Source organism: Phyllostomus hastatus, unplaced genomic scaffold, assembly GCF_019186645.2.
Source record: "Phyllostomus hastatus isolate PE091 unplaced genomic scaffold, TTU_PhHast_1.1 phas_scaffold_21, whole genome shotgun sequence".
NCBI classification, from domain to species: Eukaryota; Metazoa; Chordata; class Mammalia; order Chiroptera; family Phyllostomidae; genus Phyllostomus; species Phyllostomus hastatus.
In genome coordinates this window covers 27,071,176-27,094,769 of record NW_025334017.1, presented here as the reverse complement: position 1 = coordinate 27,094,769, position 23,594 = coordinate 27,071,176, and the positions used below count along the sequence as shown (strand labels likewise).

The 23,594-nt window shown below is 43.4% G+C and overlaps 1 pseudogene; it reads left to right on the top strand.

Moving 5' to 3' along the window:
• Positions 1–17,062: 17,062 nt before the first annotated feature.
• LOC123833220 lies at positions 17,063–19,295 on the top strand (annotated as a pseudogene).
• Positions 19,296–23,594: the final 4,299 nt, after the last annotated feature.

The following is a 23,594-nucleotide window of genomic DNA, read 5'->3' as shown; positions in this document are numbered from 1 at the left end:
TTGTAGACAGCAGATATGTGGGTCATTTTTTCTTATCCAATCAGCTATTCTATGTCTTTTGATTGGAGCATTTAATCCATTTACGTTTAAGGTTATTATTGATAGGTACTTATTCATTGTCTTTTATGTACGTGTGTTCCTCTCTCTCTCTCTCTCTCTCTCTCTCTCTCTCTCTCTCTCTCTCCCTCCCTTCCTTAAAGCAGTCCTTTTAGAATCTCTTGCAGAGCTGGTTTGGTCGAGGTGTATTCTTTTAGACTTCTTTTGTCTGGGAAGCTTCTTATTGACCTTCTATCTTGATCGAGAGCCTTGCTGGATATAGTAGCCTTGGTTGCAGACCTCTGGTTCTCATTACCTGGAGTATTTCTTGCCATTCTCTTCTGGCTTGAAGTGTTTCCATTGAGAAGTCAGCTGTTAGCCTTATTGGGGCTCCCTTGTATGTTACTTCCTTTTTCTCCCTTGCTGCCTTTAAGATTCTCTCTTTGTCTTGAAATTTTGTCATTTTAATTATGATGTGTCTTGGGGTGGATCTCTTTGGGTTCCTCTTGATTGGGATTCTGTGTTTCCTGGATTTCTGTGACTTTTTCTCTCATCAAATTAGGGAGGTTCTCCTTCATTACTTGTTCAACTAGGTTTTCGATCCCTTGCTCTTCTCCTTCTCCTTCTGGTATCCCTCTTATACGGATATTATTACATTTCATATTGTCTTGCATTTCTCTTAATCCCTCTTCATTCTTTCTGAGCCTCTTTTCCTTTTCTTGCTCTTTCTGGATGCTGTTTTCTACTTTGTCCTCCAGCTCGCTAATCCGATCTTCTGCTTCATCAATCCTGCTTTTCATTCCTTCTACTGTGTTCTTCAGTTCAGAAATTGTATTCTTCATTTCCTCTTGACCTTTGTTGAGAGTTTCTATTTCCTTTTGCATGTGTATATAGTTTGCAGTGAGATTGATGTAGTTTCCCTCTAATTTCTGAAAGCTCATTGTGAGTTCATTGAAATTCCTGGTAATCATTGTTTTGAACTCACTATCTGATAGTTGAGCTGTCTCTATTTCATTTAGCATTTTTCCTGAGGCTTCCTCGTTTCCCTTCAATTGGGGGTTGTTTCTTTGTTTTCTCATTGTTCGTGGGTTTCTTCTTTTTTTCTTCTTGTTTGTTAATTTGATCTGTTCTGATTCCCTGTAATTATGGTGTGAACTTCTGTGGTAGAATATTTGTGAGATTCAGTGGTGCAATCTCCTTCATGTATCCTGGTGTTCACAGCTTCCCCCTACTCTCTTGTTGGTTTCTAACTGGCCAGACAAGTTTTTCTGATCTTGCTGGCTTCAGCTGGCTGAGGGACCTTTGAAATGCTTCTCTCTCTCCCAGCCAGATCTCAGCAAGTCTGTCAGGTACCCTGGGCGCTCCCGAACACACTGCCTCTCTGGATCTCACTTCCACATTCTTCCGGACTCCGGGGTCCGTCTGGTTTTCCAGTGAGTGCAATAATTTTTGATGTCCTGCTTTCAAAAGTGATTTGGTAACCTAGCCCACTTGCTCTGTTTCTCCACTGATCCGCGAGTTTCCCCCCTCTTAACAGAAGCCAAGAAAAACGCTGCCTAGAGTAAAGCCGCCATCTTCCATCCTGATGTTTTTAAACCAATTTTATTGTTTTTTATTTAATTACTCAAAGAGAGAATCCAAGTTGGATAGTTCTCTTTTCAGGCTGGCCCAATGGGAACCACCCCTGTTTTGATTTCTTAAATCAATCTTGACCTCCTTGTTACTGTTTTTGGTGCGGGACAGGAAGAAAGGAAGGGGGTAAGGCTACCTCTTCTGCTCTGTTTTTTAAAAGCACTTTTAAATAGGTTTTCCTTTTCTAGTTCTTAACTACAAATGTTTTTGTTTCATTTCCTACTAGGATAGTCAGTTCAAGAAAACTGAGTCATAGGAGTTCTGGGTCAAGATGGCAACACAGGAGGATTCTAAACTAACTTCCCACGAACACACCAAATCTACAGCTACATATGCGACATTTTCCTCTGGAAGCAAAACAACAAATCTGGCCGAGCAACTCCTACAAATCAGGCGAACATGAAAAATAACCTACATGGAAGCAGGTAGGAGAGGCTGAGACACAGTCTTGCCATAAACCTCATCCCCAGCACAATGGTTTACTCTTGGGAGGGTACTTAAAACCCTGACTTCTCTCTGAGGAATGAAGGATTCGAACCCCACATTAGATTCCCCAACTTTTAAGTCTTGCCCATGAGAAATGAGCCCACAAGTGTTGATTTGAAAGCCAATGGGCCTGTGTCCTGGCGACACACAGGCTGCAGGGACCTGGGAAGAGTTCTCAAAGGGCTCACAGACACAGACTCACCTGCCCCAGGGCCCAGCACAGGGGCAGTCAGCTGCAAAGGGCCCAGACTTTCAGTGAAAATTGTTTACTTGCTTATCTTAGGGCATCAGCCTGAGGGACACTCATCTAATTTACCATGCCTCTAGGGTCCTGGATTTAGGTTACTGATGGCTCTTGGAAAGGAGCTTGCACACTCATCCACTGACCTGAATTTAGTGTCTGCCTCCCAGGGGACACCTTTAGATCACCGGGCTCTGGTAGCCAGCAGGCTTACACCTGAGGGTCCCACAGGACTCTAATAAACAGAGAAAGAGTTCTTAACGGACTGCCACCCACAGGAATCAGCAGAGAGACAACAGACTTAGGTGCTCAGTCTTTCTGTGGAAGAGGCCTAACAGCTTATCGTTATGGTTACGGCCTGAAGGGCAGTCTTCTGTGGAGGAGAAACTGTTCCATGGTGAGACCACTGCTGGACATGAATGCTGGATCCAGGAAAGAACAGAGATTGCTTTCCATAAATTGCCCCCAGAAAACTGACCTCTTCTCTAGGCTGCATGTGGTGCTATTTCTTGGAACAAGCTGTTGTCCTACCCCAGGCAAGCATGTAAGGCATTTTCCCTTGGATGGAACATGCACCCAACCTTTATGCATTCTGCCTTGTACTGTGAAATCCTTTAGCAACTTCCAAGCAGCATGAAGGATACCCACCTCCTCTTGCTACCACCCAAGATGTGCCTTGTATGTAAGTTCTCCTTAATAAACTAATTAATTGCCAGACAAAAGAGGCCTGCCATTTTCTTTGTGCTTTCCCTGTCCTCCAATTATGGAGGTAAATTTCACTCTCAGACAATGCCCTGAGTCGGTGTGTATAAGCAGCTTCTAATTAAACATACATCTACAAGCAAGCTACAGTTCTCTCCAGAGACTGGAGAAGAAAGTGAGCACCATCTTCACACGCTCCCTCTGACTCACTCCAGATCACTGGTGTCTCTGAGAAAGGGGCTTGTGAATATGTATGGTGCCTTGACTTTTGTGTCTGCTGCCCAGAGCACACATCCCTTGAAAGCCTGGCTCTGGTTGCTGGCAGGGCATGGGTTTACAGGACTGGTGGGAGAGTGGCAAGCTAAGAACCAGTACCTGGCTGGATATGACCCCAGGGCACAGAGTAGAGGGAGCAGATGGAAATGCCCATTCTTCCCCTGAAACAGGTATATTTACTTACTTTCAAAGAGGCTGTCTGTGGATCTGGCTTCCAATAAGCCTGAGTATACATGCTTACTGAAAACCTGCCCTTTGGGACACCGACAGGTTTCGGGATAATGAAAGGATAAAAAGAAAACAGCATGCTAGGATAACCACAATGGTTTGAGAGACAACCAAGACCTAGGGCAGCACTGAACAAAAATGTGTCTCCAAAAAGGGACCACTCCTTTAAGACTGGGAGAAGTAGCTATCTGAGCTAATATATAGAAAGCAACAAAGAAAGTTCAGGAGAATGAATAAACAAAGGAAAATGTTCCGAAGAAGAAAGCAAGATACAAATTCCGTGAAAGACCTGAATGAAATGAAGATAAAAATTCACATGATGAAGAGTTCAAAATAATGAACATAACCATGTTCACTGAGCAGAAGAGAGGACTACGTAAACAAAGTGAACACTTTAATAAAGAGCTAGAACATGGGAAAGGGGACTAAATAGAAGTCACAGTGCTGAAGAATGCAATAACTGAACTAACGAAAATGCAGTAAAAGGGCACAACAGCAGACTAGATGATGCAAAAGAAAGGATCTGTCACATCAGAGCCAGGGCAGTGGAACTCAACCTTCAGAAAAGCATGAAGAGAAAAGGACTTTAAACAGTAAAGATTGCTTAAGAAACACAGAATGACATCCAGTAGACCATTCACATTACAGGGTTCCCAGAAGAAGAACAGAGAAAAAGGTAGAAAAATTCTTCGAAGAAATAATGGGTGAAAACTTCTCTAACCTGGGGAAGGAAACAGAACTCCAGGTCCAGGAAGCCCAGAGCACACCCAAAAAGCTGAGCCCAAAGAGACCTACACCAAGACACATGATAATTAAAGTGTCAAAAGTTAAGAAGAAATCTTAAAAGCAGCAAGGGAAAAAACAAGTTGTTGTGTATAAGACAATCCATAAGAAAATCAGCAAATTTTTTAGCAGAGATGTTGTAGGGCAGAAGAGATTTACATGATATACTCAAAGTTTTGGGGGAAAATTGACCAACTAAGAATACTTTACCTAGAAAATTTTACCTTTAGAATGGTATATCCCAGACAAGCAAAAGCTAACGGAGTTAATCACCTTGAAACAGTACCTGCAAGAAATGTTAAATGAACTATTTAACTGAAACCAAAACACCCTAATTAGTAATAGGAAAACATATAAAAGTATGAATCTCACACATGAGGGTAAGTATATAGTAAAATTGAGAACAATCTACTTTTGGAAAGATGATGGGTTAGTCACTTGTAAACCTAGTATGAAGATTAAAAACAAATTAGTAAAAATAAGTGTAACTATAGTAATTTGTTAAAGGACATGCAAGCTAAAAAGGTGTAAATCGGGACATCAAGAACATCAAACACTGGTGAGGAAAGTAAATATAGAGAATTTCCATATGTGATCGAACTGAAGTTGTGATCAACTCAAAGAGATTGTTTTAGCTGTAAGTTGTTTGATGTAAGCCACAATGCAAAAACTTATATTCAACACACAAAGGATACAGATAATGGAATCTCAGTACAGAAAATTACCAAATCTCAATGAAGAGAGCAAGAGAAGAAAGTAACCAGAGAATTACAAAGCAGAAAAATCAAAACAAAATGGCAGTTAGTGCATGCCAACCAATATTCAGTTTAAATGTAAATGGACTAAATTCTCCAGTCATTAGACATAGAGTAGCTGAATGGGTAATAAAACAAAGACCTATTTATATGCTGCCTACAAGAGATGCTGCCTACTTCAGATGAAAGGATATACACACACTGGAAGTAAAGGAATGGGGAAAAATTATCCATGCAAATGGAAACAAACAAACAAAAACTTGTAGCAGCTATACTTTTATATGCCAGAAAAGACTTGAAGACACATATTGTATAAGAAACAAACAAGGTTATTACAGAATGATAGATCAATCCAACATGAGGTTATAACTTTCATAAATATTTATGCATCCAGCACAGGAGCACCCACATATATAAAGCAAATGTTAAGAGACCCAAAGAGACAGAACAACACAGTAATAGGAGGGGAATTTCATGCACCACTTTCATCAAGGGGTGGATTATCCAGACAGAAAAATCAGTGAGGAAACATTGGCCTTCAAGATGCCAGACTAGGTTGATCTAACAGACATAAAGGGAACATTCAATCCAAAAACCACAGAATACACCGTCTTTCTTCTCAAGTGCACATGGAACATTCTACAGGAGATGATTACATGTGAGGCCACAAAGCAAGTGTTAATAATTTTAAGGACACTGAAATTGTATCTGACTATAGTGGCATGAAATAAGAAATAAATTAGAAGGGAAAACTGTAAAATTCACCAATATGTGGAGATTAAACAACATGCTCCTGAAAACCAATGGGGCAAAGAAGAAATCAAGAGAAAAAGAAAAAAAATATTTTGAGGCTATTGAAAATGGAAAGAAAACAGCAAAATTTGTAGGATGCAGCCAAAGCAGTTCAAAGAGGGGAGTTCATCTTGATGCTTGTCTACACCAAGAAACCAGAGTGATGTCAAATAAGCTGACTCTACACATCACAGAACTACGAAAAGAACAAAATCCACATTATCAGAAGAAAGGAAATAGTAAAAACCAGACTGGAAAGAAATAAAATTGAAACTAAAAAGACAATTAAAAAGATATATGAAATTAAGAGCTATTTTTTTCAAATGATACACAGTATTTACAACCTTTAGCTAAAGTCACCAAGAAAAAAAGACACAGCTCATAACATCTAAGTTGCCACTGCCTCTCAGCATGCAGTCAGCATGGGCAGAGGCATGGCAGCTCTGAAAAACACACTCAGAAAGCACAAGCAAAAACGAGGGGAAAAAAGATGAGCTGAACTTCAAAATGAGAAATTTTTGATTCAAAGAACACTAAAAAGAAGTTGCAGAGAGCCCACTAATGGGAGAAAATGGTTGCAAATCATATAGCTGAGAAATTTGAATCTAAAATATAAAGTCTTTAAAAAAATAAAATATAAAGTCTTTACTTTATAATATATTTTTCAGTCATGCCATTACACTTGTTCCAATTTGCCCTTCTTATTCCTGTCCACCCCATTCACTCCAACAATCGCCTCCACAGTTCAAGTCACTGGATCGTGCCTATATATAAATCACCCATCCTGAAATGGGTAAACGCATTGAGAGTCTTCAGTGAAATCTCACTGAAGCTGATGGCAGCCACTCACAGCAACGCCAGCTGGTACAATTGACACTAATGGGATGCTAGCTCACCTAGTTGGGGGAGCTGTACTACCAGGGGCCTGCCCTCCAGAAAATAATTCCAATTTTTAATTACATTTTATTGATTACACAATATAGTATTTCCAACATTTTCCTCCTTGGCACCCTCCATTCTGCACTCCGTACTCCCTCAGGCAATCTCCATACCATGGTTCATGTCCATGGGTCATGCATATAAGCCATTGGCTGCTCCATTTCCTATACTGTACTTTACATTGCCATGTATTTCTTGCCATTTTATTGTTCACAGTTTTGATCTTCCTTTTCCACAGTAAGTCCCTTTAACACTTCATATAATAATGGCATGGTGATCATGAACTCCATTGGGTTTTTATTTTCTGGGAAGCTCTTCATGTGCCCTTTGATTCTAAATGATATCTTTTCTGGGTGGAGCAACCTCTGCCCTCCGTGGAGGATCAGCTGGGTAGAGGGAGGGGACTGGCGCTCTGATGTGGTCTGTAGCTGTCCACTGAGTGCGCAGGTTCTGGGGTCTCCCAGGTGGCACAGCCCCCATGTTGGGTTCTACCCAGGGACACCCTGCCCAAACTATAAAGCAATCTGAGATGGCTGCCTCTTGTGTTGGCCTTGGAGATTTCCAGGTGAAGCCAAGCTGCGAAATCCAGGCTGGCTGTTGCTGGTGCTGGGCCTGGGGCCACTTAGCAAGAGGTACAGGGGCTGGAGGTTTACTGACGCCTGCTCTTGCTTGTTTGATAGGATTTAGGAAGTTGTGAAGCATGAGCCAAAACCATTAGGAACAGTTTGGGTGGGCCCATAAGTTGGATGGGACTGAGTTTCAGGGGATCTCCAGGGCAGGGCAAACAACGTTAGCCAGGCTGATGGAGTCTCAGTTATGGCACACGCCTTGTGGTTCTATGGGCGGAGGACTCCAACAAGGGACAATGGCCCCTGCCTCTTTTCTGTCTGGACACGATGGACAACAGAAGATGACAGAAGAAGAAAAGAAGAACCTAGGCCTCAGCGGTGGCAACACGGAGGCAAGAATGTGAGGCAGTCATACACCTGAGACCGTGTTCTCTTCTTTTGTCCCCCAGCTCCCACCTCGATGCCAGACACTTGGATTCCTCTCTGTACACCGCTGGTGCCTTCCAACCTGCAACCCCGGTGCTGCAGCTCAGATGGAGTGGGTCTGAATGAGTCCATTCATCGGTTCTTGAAGGGGAACTGCTTGGGACTCCAGATATTTCTTCTACCGACTCAATAACCATTGGTTTTTGCAGCCAGAAGTTATGGGGGATCATCTTCCTGGCACTGGAACCCTGGGTGATGGGGGCTGGGATGCCTCAGGATAAAAATTCCGAAACTCCGAACCCTCCTACCAATTTGGATGGCTGTGGTTTCTTTAATTCCGTAGTTGTCAGAGTTCCAACTACGTGATTTCAGGTGGTTCTGAGGAATGGTTAGTCTATATTTCAGTTGTAATTTGATGTGGTTGTGCAAGGAGGCAAGCCATGTTTGCCTATGCTGCCATCTTGCCTGGAAATTTACCAGTTCTGGTTTTTATGGGTCACATAGTTTAGGAACTACTGTAGATTGATTTTTTACTCCGTGTCCGTGGAAAAGGGTTGTAGCCTCTTTGGAGGACGGGGCTGTAGTACTGGCTTCCCTTGGAGTACAAAGTCCAGGTACTCCTGTTCATCCCGCTGTGGTGTCTGATGTGGCAAGATATTTGGTAAGCTGCTTCTGGTGGTCAGCCAGTGCATGAAGAGCCCCTGGCGGCTCTCTGGTGTCTTGCCAGTGGATACCACAGAATCCTCACTCTCTCGTGCTACCACCCAGGACAGGGCCCTCTTTATCTTCTCTTGTCTTCTCATATTTTCTACCATGGCTGCGGCATGGCTCTTCTTTTTTAAAGGTATTGCCCTTATTGCCTTCAGCAGCTCCTCCAGCTCAGGAGTCATAATTTCATTCTCCAGGAGCTCAACTGGTCTCACGATTGTGGGTACTAGTTGTTGCCTCTTCAGTGGGATCTTACTATACTTGTTCTGCAGATTTTCACTTTTGATGGTTGGCTTTGCTTGGTTGACTTCAGATTCATCCTGGACCGGTAAATCATTCTTTAAAACCACTTTCCTATGTGTCTCCACTCCTTTCCTTGGCTGTGTTGCTTTTCCTGACTTTTCTGCTGCCCCCAAATCTGCCTCTGTTGGTTCCTCTGGTCCCAAATCATTTATTGCAGGCAGATGTGATGTTGAATGAATACAAGTGTCCTCTGCAAACTGGCCCCTGGAGTCTGGGCCTTCATTTTCCAGGCCACTGGGAGTAAGAGGCAACAAAGAGGAGGTGTCAGGGGCCTGCCAGTCGCTCACCCAACGAATACTTCTGGACCGTGCCCCACCTGTTGGTGGTCTAGGCACAAGTGGAGCCTGACGCACAATCCAGAATGGCTGCTCCGGTTGGTTGCTCCGCAGCCCAGTCCTTCCGGGAGTGGCCTTGAGTGGCACCATGCTGGAGGTGGGGGCCCTGAGAGGCACCTGGGTCCTGGATGGCATGCTGGTCCCCAGTGGTGCTGTTCTCAGTGGTGCCGGTCTAAACGGTGCTGGTCTGGGTGGTGCACGTGTAGATGGTGTTGGTCTGAGTGGTTCCAGTCTCAATGGTATTGATTCGGGTGGTGGACCCCTGGCACGCTGCTCTCCCGGTGTCCTGATCCCAGTCCCGGTGACACTCATGGGTGTCCTCTGGAAGCTCTTACCTAGTACGAGGAGCTTCGGCCCCTCACGGCCCTGCGGCCCTGCTAGCCTGCTCTCCACCATTGTCCTGGGTGGGCTCCCAGGAATGGTGGATGCTGACAGAAATTGCCACATCTCTTCGCTCTCTCCTCTCCAATCTCTTTCCCAGCTGGGAATGAGGAAACTGGTATGCCGGCCTCTCCTTCATAGCCTGGGCTTCATTGTGACCCGCCTCCATTTTGACCCAGGCAGAGGGAGCAGAGCCAGTTGAGCTTACAAGTCAGCCTTGGCCCCAGGGTGTGTGTTAGTGTTGGGGACACTTTTCTGGAAACAAAACACATTCTGAAGTCCTATGATGGGTTTGGTGCTGTTACACTCGGCTCCTGTAGCTAGGCCTTGAGTTCAGAGTTCAGCTTCCCCAGGCAGCTCAAGGGAAGCCTAGGGGATGCTGGACTCCAACTAGCCATTGGGCTTTATGCTATTGGCACTGGGTCTTAGCTTTCTCATGCTTGGACTCATTCTTGCTTTCTTATCCTCTTCTATAGTGGTACATTCAATGGGTTTCCACACCACCCAGATGTTCTCTTCCCTGTATATTTTTATATACTTTAGCATTTATTTTTTTAACTATATTTTATTGATGATGCTATTATATTGTCCCCGTTTCTGTCCCATTATCTCCATTCACACTGTACCCCACATTACCTTGGCCAAACCCCCACTTATTTCATATCCATGGGTCATGCATATATGTTCTTTGGCAACTCCATTTCCTATACATTTCTTAATATCTTCCTATCTATTCTGTACCTACCAATTGATTCTTCTTCATCCCTGCCCCTTTAACCCCATCACTCCCCTTCCACTCATCTGATAACCCTTCACATAGTCTAATAAAACTATGATTCTGTTTTTGTTCTGCTTGTTTGTTTTTTTTAGAATCAGTTGTTGGTGGTTGTGAATTTATCGCCATTTTAACGTTCATACTTTTGAAATCTTTTTCTTAAAATAGTCTCTTCATCATTTTATATGATAATGATTTGGTGATATAAACTCCTTTAGCTTTACCTTGTCTGGGAAGTACTTTATCCTCCATTTGATTCTAAATGAGAGCTTTACTGGTTAAAGTAATCTAGGTTGTAGCTCCTTGCTTTTCATCACTTTCTATACATTTTATCGGTTTCTTCTGTCCTGCAAAGTTTGTTTTGTGAAATCTGCTGACAGTCTGAGGGAACTACTTTGTAGGTACATATCTGCTTTTCTCTTGCTGCTTTTAAAATTCTGTTTATCTTTAAGCTTTGGCATTTTAATTATGACATGTCTTGGGGTGATCCTCTTTGTGTCCATCTTGATTAGGACTCTTTTTTCTTCCTGGACTTGTATGTCAATTTTGTTCCCAAAATTAGGGAACTTTTCTTTGATTATTTTCTCAAATAAGATTTTCATTTACTTGCTCTTTCTCACCTCCTTCGGGCAAACCTATGATTTGAATGTTGGTGCATTGGAAGTTGTCCCACAAGTTCCTCACCTTATCCTTACATTGCGGGGTTGTTTTTTCTTCTTACTGCTCTGATTGAATGTTTTTTTCTTCCTTATGTTCCAAATCATTGATTTGATTTTCAACTTTATCCCCTCCACTGTTGATTACCTGTAAATTCTTCATTTCACTTAGTGCAACCTTCATTTCTGCCTGGGTCTTTTTTTTTTTTTTCAATGCTGTAAAGTACCCAGTGAGTTCCTAAAGCATTCTTATCATTAGTGTTTTGAACTCTGCATCTGTTAGATTGCTTATCTCCATTTTGTTCAGTTCTTTTTCTGGAGTTTTGTTCTATTCTTTTATTTGGGCAATGTATCTTTGTTTCCCCATTTTGGCAGCCTTTCTTTGTTTGTTTCTGTGTATTAGGTAGAGCTGTTTTGACTCCCTGTCTTAGAAGTGTGGCCTATGTGGAAAAACACACCTATACGTTGGATGTAGAGCCTTAGGTAATGGCCAGGGTGGGGCTACCTGTATGAACCAGGTTGATGGAGTCTCAGATATGGTATTACCAGCCTGCTGATCTGTGTGGGGGAGGGCTCAGTAAAGGTATAATGGCTTCTGGCTGGCCTCTAGAGTTTCGTCTGGCTAGGAAACTGTCTCTCAGCACTCACCCTGATGCCAGGCACTTCAGTTTCTTCCCATATACCACTAGTGCCCTTCCAGATGCTGTTGGTGCTGAGCCCAGAGGCAGTGAGTCTGTATAAATCTGAAGGCTGTTGCAGGCCCTTTGAAAGGAGATGCTTAAGAATCCTACACTCTCTTCTGTCCCATCCCCACAAGGTTTTACAGCCAGAAGTTATGGGGACTTATCTCCTGGCACTGGAACCATGGGTGGGGTGGTCTTATATGGAGCTTGGATCCCTCGCTTCTGAGGAATGCTCCTGATATTTATTCACTACAAATAGTTGTGGGGCTGCCAGGTGTATGTCACTGCATCTCCACCCCTCCTGCCTGTCTGGATGGTTGTGATTTCTTCACTTCCTTTGTTGTAGGACTTCCACGGAGGGTGATATGTTGATGATTCTGGGTGACAGTTGTTTTGTAGTTGAGTTGTAATTTTTTGCTGCCTTTGTGTGAGCAGGTGAGTCAGGATGGAGTTGTGTTTATCTACACCTCCACCTTGTGATGGTCTGAGTCAGGTCAGGACATAATATGGGAGTGCTGCATCTGGCCTTGGTGGCTTTTCTCTTACCTCTGCCTGAAACCCAGGGTGAGGCTGACGTCAGTGTCTTGCACATGTGCAGGTTGTGGGGAGGCTCCAGGGTTGCACGTGGCTGAAGTGGGAGTCAGCAGGAGCGGATATGTGGAGGCCACACCAATGTGGACTTGCTCATTGAGGGGAAGGGGTGGCGGCTGTGAGGGCTCTTTCCTCTACATTTAAATAAATTATTGTTTGGGTGTCACTGAATCCTCTAACCATCTCCTTAGAAAGATGAAAATTCCTCAAATGCTATGACTCAACTGATAAGTGGGTAAACTTAGTTTATAACTGTTTTTTCCTGTTCTATCCAGTAGAATTCACCTGCATATATAGTCATCACATATGTGGATTACCTGGGTAGATTTTCAACTAATATAATTTTTCTTTAATAGTTTAAGGACTATTTATGATTTCCATTTCTTCTTCAGGGAGCTATACTAAGCATATATTTATAGAAATTTGGCCATTTTATTTAGGCTATTAAATAGATTGGCATATTAGTAAGATATGATGATTATTACATAATATCCTATGCTGAGCTTAGGGCTTCAGAGTTGTTCTTGATATAATTTTTGACCCATTTCTGTTTCCTTCTTGGTCTTTTCTGGGGAAATATATAGTTTCTTCTCATGTTGAGGGCTATAAGTACATTCATATTCAAATACTAGATCCAGTCTAAACACAGGAGTCTGACTTGTGCTCTTCAAACAAACCCAAGGCGATTCTCCCACAGTGGAGTATGCAGAAGGGCCAAACCCACAACATGATGAAAACCCTCCATCAGAACAGCTGGGAGAAACTAGAACATCAGGTTTTCTCTGTGCTTCCTTCTACCCGCGTCCTTGTGACAGCCATGTGTTTAGGCTTGTTTCTCCCCTGGTGCTACTGTTTATGTCAGATTAATGCCACCCAGTGAGATGATCATTGGCTTCGCACCCCTTAAATTGCTGGTGGAATCTGAGTAGCATGCATATTTCCTAAACTGAGTTATTTTTCTTATTTCATCACTGTCATTTCTAATATATTCTGAGAGATTTGGTTATGTAGTTTTTTCACTCACATTACGCAAAATGTTTTGGTTTTGAGAATGCATACTCTACAATGGTATTGCTAAAATCTAGAAGTCAATTGGCTAGTTAGATGACAGAGTTAAAATTTTCAGTTTTAACCTGTTGCAAAGTACTTCTCCAGTGAACAATATTTGGTGAAAATAGATACTAATTCACATTTTCCATCATCAATATAAATAAAATTATCTAAATATACTACTAAGACAGTTCCTATTTCAGTGCCCATTGAGATTTACCTTTAATACTTTTTATGGGACTTCAGAAGAGGACTTCAGGCATTTTGGAATTGAGTTATTGTCCACTAATGTCCATCACAACACAAATGAGTAAGGCAAATGCCTTCATTGGTGGGATTCCCCATCAGCAACTGGTTTGGGGGTGATATGATGTTCATAAAACTCCTCCAGCAGTTTATTCACAAAGACTGAGTATTAGGAGTATTGGATGACTGTCTGCTGTGCATTAATCACAAGACACTGAAGAGGTAGGATTGAGCAGGTTAGGTGTTGCCCTCTTCAGATTATATTATGTTGGTGGACTTTTGTCAGGTAATTTCACTGCACAGCAATAAGAGTTATGACAGGTTTACTATGAAGGCTTTAGAGCATGGAGGAGATGAACAGAACCCAGACTTGGGGATTAGAGGAGGCTTCCTGGAATAAACTGTCTCTGGGCCAAGACCTGGGTAACAACACTTAGTTAGGTGAAGACGTGTCCAGGCAGTAGACTGGGGGTCAGGAGTCCTAAACAGCAGCAGAACAAGCAAGCAAACAAACAAATGAAAACCCATGAGGAATGGGCTGGGGTTATGTGGAGCTGGGCAAGTTTGAGGAACTCAGTCTTCACAAGTTGAGTTGCAGTATGGACTGGATGAATTGAAGCAGTTTTAGGGCATGGGTCTGTCCCTCTTTGTTTTGTATCCTTTCTTTCCTATATACTGTTACACTTTCAATGCATGCATAAAATTCTAATGCCACACTTTACAGCTGTTTCCTACCTGGGACCAACACTGAGATGCACAAAAATGGCAAAAGGGGATGTTTGCAGAAGAGTGGTGATTATTAGTGGTCTGTCTAGTGAGAAGGGCACCAAGTTTATTAGTATAGGAAAACTCCATTTTAGCTCTTTTGGACCTAAGTTTTAAAAGCTTTACACACTAGCTCTAGCTGAAGTAGAACTTATACTGATGTACCCGTGCAACCAATGACAAGATGTAGAAAACCTATATCTCATGAATAAATGGACTCAAGGGCATTTGCTCTCTTACTCTATTTCATCTTTACTTCTATGTTTTTATTTTACTTCTTTTTTTTCTGGCTTAGAATAACTGTTCTCATTTTACAGAATTCATAGAAGCCAATAGCTCCAAAGATAGACGTATTTTTAAAGTCCTGTATCAGAGAGAAACTTTCTTGGTTCAGATGCAGAGAATCTTGGGAAGGGACCCTTTGTCTTAGACTGAGTCACATGTCCACTGTTGGAACAATCAGTTGTAACCACTGTCAACAGGGGCTGCTGTTTATTGGATTCATGTGAGTCTTGTCCCCCATCTTAGACCAATCCACTGTAGACAGGAGTATGGATTTATGTAAGACTTGGGAGTTCTCACAAGGATCCTATCAATGAGTTGGGGGGGGCAAGATATTTTCCAGCATAAAGAAAAATCATAAGCAGTCAAAATACAGCCAGTACACTAAAAGTTATTAGAAAGTCACTTCATTTATCTGAGTCTCACTTGTCTCTACTTTAAAAGGGTATGAATTAACTATTGCTATGAATTTGTAGCAAATATTTATTATTTGTTTTAAATGATAAGGTTCTATGCAATTATAAACTGTTGCTCTGATTATTACCATGACTCTGCTGAAGTAGGGGCTAGAATCTAGCCCTTGAGATCTTTAACTTCTCAAACTAGAATGCTTTTCTTCTATATCCTATAGTTATGGGCCAATAAAAGAAAGGGTATCTTCAACTGATGGAAGCTTTATTATGTACCAAGGGTTATGGTAGGAGCTTTGCACCTTAACCACAGTCAGATAAAGCAAACATTCTTACCAAGTGCACTATACATGAAGGAGGGCAAATAGATTAAATTCATAAAGTGAATAAACACCAGAGAGAGATTTAAATTCAGGTCTCAGTGATCACAAACATAAGCAACACATGGTAAGAATTATAAGGAGTTATTTTAACTTACTGTATAAGTGTGTTATAATTATTTTTGTTGTTCATCTTAACAATTCAAATATTATACTTGTGTTACTTAAGTAACATTCTGAACATTTTTAAAATAATATTTTGCTACTCCATTTCTATTTCTTGATCTGATTATTATATTTAAGTCCCCATGTTTGGTGAAGACAGAATTTCATAGAGTGGATTTACACAGAGCTGTTCTACTACTTCTTTTAAGAAATTAAAATTTTTATTTTGAATGTAAACAACCTTAAGAACAGAAGTATAAACAATCACATTTTGTCCTGAAACCCCCTGGGTGTCCTGGTGCAATGTGCAGAGGTACTTCTGTTTGCATGTGGATGTTCAATTAGTTGCAGACCCCAGGGGAGAGAAAAGAGAGTGACTCATGCTACCTTGTGCTGACGTCGCTCCCAGCTTTCCTTTCCTTTTCCGCGGTATATTGGGAATGCAGAAGGAACTATATAAAATACGAAGATATATGAAGGAAATAAACTCTCATAAAATCAAAGATTCAAATATTCTATCACCTATCTACCAATAAAACTTTAAATATACATAGGAACAAGCAAAAACAGAGGAAAATCTTCATCACATTGGATATGGCAATAGGATACCAAGAGCATAAGCCACACACAGAAAAAAATTAGATCGATTGTACTTCAGCAAAACTGAAAATGTTTAGGCATCAAAGGAAACATCAAGAAAGTTAAAAAAAAATCAACCCACAGAATGGGAAAAAATATTTACAAATCACATATCTACTAGGCATCTAACATCCGGACTAGAGAAAAAACTCTTACAATGCAATAACAAAGGAACAGTTAAAAACAGCCGAGTATTTTGCCCATGAGTGGAGCATCCTCTAGACATGATGCAGGATTCTGCCTATGATACAGGGAGCTGCCATGGCAACGGACTTCCATCGTCTAGGAAATGGCCTTCCTCTAGGCCTATGTCTGTATTGGCGGGCTGAAGCTCCCCTTTTTCTGGCTCTGCCCCAGGCTCGGAGTGTGTCCACACCCTCTACTCCGCCCTCAAGAGGAGCTCAATATGGAAGTGAGGGCTCCCTAAACCACCTTCTGTGTTCATCTGCCTCCATCGACCTCGCCCGCCCCGTGGGTTCTCACTGGAAGCGGGGACCTTGCAGACCACCAGCAAGCGATATTGCTCATGGTGTCTGGGACTGCGGGGCTTCCTAGGGTTTCGAGCGTCCTTCGCCCCTGGCTCGCCTACCTCTGCTGAAGCCGCCACCATTCTCTCACTGCCACCTCCAGTGCAGGACGCCAGTCTGCAGCTGCCCCGAGCTTCCCGTGAAGTTGCTGGAGGGGGCTGCTTTGGGGCCTGCCATGAGTGTGTGTGGGGGTGGGTGAGTGGATGAGTGGGGGTGGGGGGGCGTGAAGGCAAAGGCAGTGTACACCCCCACTTCCTGGGTTACACTGGACACCGCAGGAAGGAAAGCCGAGGCCACCCTGGCCTTGCCACCGCTGAACGTAGCAAGGCTTCCACTGGGTCAAGATGCTGCAAAACCCCACAACAAGCCCTCTGGAGAGGCCAATGCAGAGTTACTCGGGCTGGGTCCAGAGGATGAGGCGCCTGGGAAAAGGATTCGAAAGCCCCACAATGTCGGCAGTGCCAGCCTTATAACTGACCCCTGCCAACCCCACTCCTACCCGAAACCCCGCCCCCCCCAGAGGTATCCAATCCCGAAAAGCCAGGATGGGTCACCGCCGCCTGCAGTAACTGCGCAAGGTAGTGGCCACAGCTCTGTGGAAACGTCAGTTTGCATGGTCCTTCCTGCAGCCTGTGGGTGTCATCAAACCGGGTCTGCTGGATTATCACAAAATTATAAAGCACCCTGTGGACATGGCTACTATATATTATAGTGAGCCTTGAAAATAACCATTACTGGGCTGCTTCAGAGTCTATGCAGGATTTTAATACCATGTTCACCAACTGCTACAGCTACAACAAACCCACTGGTGATGGCACAGGTGCCAGAAAACATCTTCCTACACAAAGTGACATCAGTGCCACAAGAGGAGCAAGAACTTGTGGTGACCGTCCATAAGAACAGCCACAAGAAGGGGGCCAAACTGGCAGCACTCCAGAGCAGTATCACGAGCGCCCTCATGTGCCTGCTGTCTCTTCTGTATCTCACACAGCCATCCATACTCCACCTCCTGAGATAACCACCGCTGTTCTCAGCATTCCCGCACCCACCACTCATCTCGTCTCTCCTTCTCAAGTCCTTGCACTCTGCAGCTCCCTCAGACCAGCCCTTTGCCAAGAAAAAGGGGGTAAAGCACAGAACAGACACTACCACCCCTATGTCTGCAGCCATGCTGGTTCCGGGTTCCCCAGCTAGCCCCCCATGGGTCTTGAGCCTAAGGCAGCACGGCTTCCCCCACGTGGTGAGAAAGTGGCTGCCCCATTAAGCCCAAGCAAAGACTTGGCAACTCTGAGCAACGCCACTAGAGCTGCAAGAAAGGAAAGCTTTCAGAATACTTGAATATTGCAGTGGCATTTTGAAGGCATTCCTGTCTAAGAAGCATACTGCCTATGCCTGGCCTTTCTATAAACCAGTGGATGCATCTGCCCCTGGTCTGCATGATTGCCTCGACATACTTAAGCACCTTGTGGACCTCAGCACTGTCAAGAGGAATATGGAGAATTGTGAATTCCAGGATGCCCAGCAGTTTGCTGGTGGTGTGCAGCTTATGTTCTCCAACTGCTACAAGTACAATCCCCAGACCATGATGTTGTGGCCACCGCAAGACAGCTACAGGATGTACCTGAGTTCCATGATGCCATGATGCCAGATGAACCACTGGAACCAGGGCCACTCCCTGTCTCTATTGCCCAGCCTGATAGCTCGGCCTGATCATCTTCAGAGTCCTCTAGTGAAGAACGAGCTCATCTCCTGGCTGAACTACAGGAACAGCTTTGGGCTGGACATGAACAACTGGCTTCCCTGTCCCAAAGCCCAATATCCACACCCAAGTGGGACAGAAAAAAAAGAGAGAGAAAGAAGAAATGGAAGGCAGAGAAACACAGAGGCTGAGCTGGGGTAGATAAAGATTACAAGGGGCCTCGGGCACCCTGCCTTTCTCAGCACAAGAAGTCCAAGAAAGCAAGTGGCAGTGGGTGTGGCAGTGGTGCTGCACTAGGTTCCCCTGGCTTTGGACCTTCTGGAGGAAGTGGCATCAAGTGGCCCATAAAGACCACAAGGATGGCCCCACTGACCCTGCCTACGGTCTAGGGTTCAGAGGAGGAGGAAGAAAATAGGCCCATGAGTCAGGATGAGAAGCAGCAGGTGAGCCTGGACATCACCAAATTTCCTGGGGAGAAGCTGTGCCAACTCGTGCACATAATCCAAGCCTCCTTACATGACTCAGACCCAGTGGGGATTGAAACAGATTTTGAAACCCTCAAGCCACCCGTGGACAGAGAGCTTGAGCACTACATCCTTTCCTGCCTTTGAAAGAAATCTCGGAAGCCCTACACCATTAAAAACATTACACCATTAAAAACCTGTGGAAAGATGAAGGAAGAACTGGCTTTGCAAAGAAGTGGGAACTTGACAAGTGGTTATAAGATATTACTGGGCAGGTCAACTCCACCAAAAAACCCCCTAAGAAACTGAGTGAGTAAACACAGTCGTCATTTGCTCAGCAAACAGAGATGTCACTCCTCAGCACTTTCAGCTCTAGCTCCTCCTCTTCATCTTCCTCCTCTTCAGACACCAGTGATTCAGACTCAGGCTAAGGGGCCAGGCCAGACTGGTCAGAAGATTCTGCTGATGGGACCCTTAAAGGACCACCCTGCCCCACCCCTTCTCCCCTTGCCATGACACTTCTTGATCTCACCCTCCCCCCATTCCAGGAGAGCTGGCTCTGCAGGGGGACATTTACTGAAGGAGGGCACAGTGGACACGATAAGGTTGAATTCCCAGCCCCATAGACAGTAACCTCTTGGCCATGGAACGCCCATGCAGAATGTCTGGGACAGGGAAGGTTGACAGAGTGAGTGGGCAGACACTGAGAGGTGGTTACCTGAGGCCATAGCTGCCCTGTTCACATGTAAAGGCCCAGTTTTGAGGTTGGTTGGCTCCAATTTGTTTTAAGTAAGGGAAGACTGAGGGGTGTGGGGCCATGGGCACTCCCGGCCTCCATGGGGAGGGAAGAAGGAGGAGCTTGCTTTTTAGGTTGACTTTTTTTCTAGTCTGTTTTCCCTTTTTCTGCTCTATCTGGGGTCCCTGGGGGTTCCTGTCATCTCTCATTTGGTCCTCTGGATTGTCTTTGTCTGTTGATTCTAACTTAAACAATTATTCAAAAAATAAAATAAAATGGCCAAAATAAAATTAAACAGACTATTTCTGCAAAGAAGATATACAAATGGCCAAATGCACACACAATGATGCTTAACGTCATCAGTCATTAGGGAAATGCAAATTAAAATAACAATAAGATATCACTTTACACCCACGAGAATGGCCATAATAAGAAACAAAAATAACAAACGTCGGTGAGCATATGGAGAAACCAGAACCTACCTTCATTCATTGCTGGTGGAAATGGAAAATGGCACAGCCACTGTGGGAAATAGTTTGGTGTTTTTTTGCTAAGTTAAACTTAGAATTACAGTATGACCCAGCAATTCTGCTCCTAGGGTGTGTGTGTGTGTATGTGCCTGTGTGTAAAAGAAAATTTTAAACAAATGTTCACAGCAACTCGGTTCTCAATAGCTTAAAGGTGGAAATAATCCTTACACCCATAGTGAATGAATGGATAAACAAAATGTGGTATATTTATACAATGCAAGATTTAGCTGTCAAAAGGAATGAAGTACTGATACATGCTACGTGGATGAACCTTGAAAATATAATGTTAAGATAAAGAACCCAGACACATAAGACCACATAACTGGATTCAGTTTATATAAAATATCCAGAGCACATAAATCCATAGACAGAAAGCAGCTCAGCAGTAGCCAAGGGCTGATGGGGGGAGAGTGAGATGGGGAGTAAATACTTCCCGATAGGGTACAGGTTTAGTCTGCAGTGATGAAAAAGTTCTGGAACTAGGTAGTGATGATAGTTGTGCAACATGATGAATGAAAGTAGTACCCTGAATTTTCCACTTTAAAATGCAAACTTTTTTATTATATGTATTTTACCACAATTAAAAAAAAAAAAAAAACAAGCTGGGCCCTGGCTGGTGTGGCTTAGTGGATTGAGCACTGGCCTGCACACCCTAAGGGTTGCCAGTTCGATTTCTAGTGAGGGCACATGCCTGGGTTGCTGGCCAGGTCCCCAGTTGGGGGCGCATGAGAGGCAACCAACCACGCATTGATGTTTCTCTCTCCCTTTCTCCCTCCTTCCCCTCTGTCTAAAAATAAATAAAACCTTTAAAAAAAACAAGCTGGATTGTTTCAGAGAGCAGAAAAGGGGCTAGAGAGGTGTGAAGTTGCATCAGGTGTCTGTGGCATTGAGAACAACCACATGAAAGAAGCTGCATGAACACACCAGAAAGCACCCTCATTTTGAAGAGCTTTGAACATATCAAAGAGTTTTTACATTACTCTGGAAACTATGAAGAATCACTGAAGAGTTTTAAGCCACAAGATAAATTGATCTGACAATTCTAAATTTTCTGTGACACCCTTTTGATAGGATATCTAAACAGCTATCGGAAATGCTCTTTTATTGAGTTTCATTAGTAAACTTTATTTAAATTGTCTCCTCCTCTTTCCCAGGAAGTCAGGGCTCGAAAGTCTCCTAGTGGGTAATGTTTTCTATCTCCTTAAACCATGAGCCAAAAGAAGTAGCCAGATCGTGGCCATCTCTAGCAACATTCTACTGATATTTTAATACCTCTCTTAGGAGACTTCCAAAAGGAGATGAATGCCTCCCTAAACAGTGAGTGGATCGAAGGCCTAGGCTGTTTTTAAAAGGAAAACTTTTTAACAAAAGTTCCCCACTCCCAGGCAGCACCGAGGCCCTGTCCCAGCAGTGGGATGATCCCCTGGGCGTCAGCAGGAAAGCTGGGGCAGCTAACATTTCATGGCAGAGGGTCAACTCTGCCGCCTACAAGTCTGGCGTGTAAGGCACAGAGATCTCTCTTTGATCAAAACCACAGACAGTTGGCACTTTGGGCACTCTGAGAATGCAGGCAGCAATCCTCTATGATCTGACCCCAACCTAAAGCTCACAGGAACAGCTGCCGTTGAGAGGCTTTGTGAGAGCCACTGGTAACTCTCCTCTCTGCTGAGTACACACAATCCTATTAGAGTAAGGTGGGTTCACAAACTCATAGAGGCCTCAACCCCACAGTTCCCCACTTGTATGCCTTCCTGGATTTTAGGTTGATATAATAGCTTCAGACTCAAATATTCAACTAAAGAATATTTTTATTTTTAAAATCAAGCCACATGTTAGCCTGGATTCATTGAAGTCCTTATGTAAGTTGCTCATGCTATCCCTGTGGCCTCATCTCCTACTGATGCTCCACATAGTCATAGCTTTTGTCCACCCATCTCATTTACTGTGTACTTTCTGACATGTCAGTTGCTAAGGATATAGAGCTGAATAAAACATGGTTTCTGCCTTTAAGGTGTCATATCAGCCCATCAGAATGATGGACTTTGGGCTGTCGTAGAAACAGGTATTATTAGATAGTATTCAAGTCTATCCCTCGGGCACTTCTCTCAGTATCTACCAAAACTGTTCCAAATATGTTTGGGGATTTGGAAAACTAGACACATCCCCTCATCCTAAGCAGGCTCTTGCTTTGTACTGTTTAATCACAATGAGATGGAAACTTAGGACATTTAGAGAGACCAGCCAAAAGGTCTTTGTTGTCCCTTTATGCCTGACAAAATGTGGGCCAAGCAGTGTCCCAATGACCCCAGCTGCCACCCCATGCTGAGCATGGGGTGTGTCTTCCCCAGTAGACCACTGACCCAGGACCCCTAAGGCTTGCATACAATCCACAGTCAAACCAAACCTTGTGACCTGGACCAGGTGACAGCTTCAAAGGATGGGCAAGAGCTTCATCCTTTTGATGTCCCCTGGGCCTCAGACTGTGCTGTCTCATCACAATGCTCACTTCTCATGAGTCATGAGGTAAGGAGGAGAACAAAGGCGCAAAACTGGGGCAACTGTAATAGAATAACAGTAACATATTTAATTAAACAAAAAAAAGAAGACGACACCAAGTTGCTGACCAGCCTGCATATAGCCTGGACTGGCTTTCTGTCCCCACAGACCAGGAAGGCCACCAGGTGTCAGTGAAAGCAAGAAAATACTAACAAGTCCTTGGGTTGGTGGGTGGTTGGTTACACCAGGAGACAACATTCTGGACGTGTTTGAAATTAAATAATAATAACAGGAATATCAAACACAGAAACTCACAAATATTAGCAAACACATCAACACTATAGTAAATGAACTCCCAATTTTTCTCACAGTATCACAGAATGTCTAATTTAGTTAACCACTGCTACATTTGAGAGGAAGAAACAGTGGTTTCTATTGGTTGGATATGCAGCAAATGGCAGAATTACTTTAATGAACTTGACTGTCGGGTGTGTTCCCACCCGGGATCAGCACGTGCATCCTGTGAAATGGACAGTTATTATTCCAGGCTCACACTGCTGATTCATTCCAAGCACATTTATCTGGCTCTCCCACACTCATCCAGAGAATAATCTTGCTTCAGATTCTTACTGGCAAATTTAGGGAAAGTTCTGCCTATTCAGGTAATTGCCTCTGCCACAAAGATCAGGTAAAAACAATCAGCTCCCCCTCACGTGTCTGGGACCTAAAATGACCATGCTTCCAGTAGATTTCCCCTCCCCCCAAGGAAATTTGATATCTACTTCAGAAGTCAATGTGTTCTCACGTGGGCCTTACCTGTACTTTTGAAGTAGCCGTATTATTAGGAACTAGCTGCCTCTCTTTGCTTCACAAACACAATTACTCCTGAGGAAATAAAAACCAATATTTGAATACCATTTCATGTTTATAAGACAACACTTTCATCCATATTTGATATGAATAGGAAT